Below are 476 nucleotides of genomic sequence, written 5' to 3' on the forward strand. Positions count from 1 at the left end.
CACATATATACAAACACAGTTCCCCTTACACACACACACACACACACACACACACACACACACACACACACACACACACACTCACAATTACAAATAATAACACAAGCACTTATACAGAAACACACACACACATACATATCTATCTCCAACACAGAGCAACAGTAGTCAAAAACCAGAGTGCCATGACAGTATGGAAGACCGTTGGTTGTTTACATAGGACTGTCAATCAGTAATCATTGGTGTTTGTTTATCTTTCTGACACACTAATTTACTTTCGGCTCATCTATTGCCTTCTAGCCTGTCGACTCGAGATTGTTTACTAACATACTATTCTCACCACACAGCAACCATCTTGTTTGCCCTTCCACCTTCTCAATTCACTCACTGACTCACTTCTTGACTACGTGGTCTCCTCAAATAGACAGCCAACTTTTACGCGTTCTTTATGCATATATATATATATATATATATATATA

The sequence above is a fragment of the Octopus bimaculoides genome, chromosome 20 (genome assembly GCF_001194135.2).
Source record: "Octopus bimaculoides isolate UCB-OBI-ISO-001 chromosome 20, ASM119413v2, whole genome shotgun sequence".
In the NCBI taxonomy this organism is placed as follows: domain Eukaryota; kingdom Metazoa; phylum Mollusca; class Cephalopoda; order Octopoda; family Octopodidae; genus Octopus; species Octopus bimaculoides.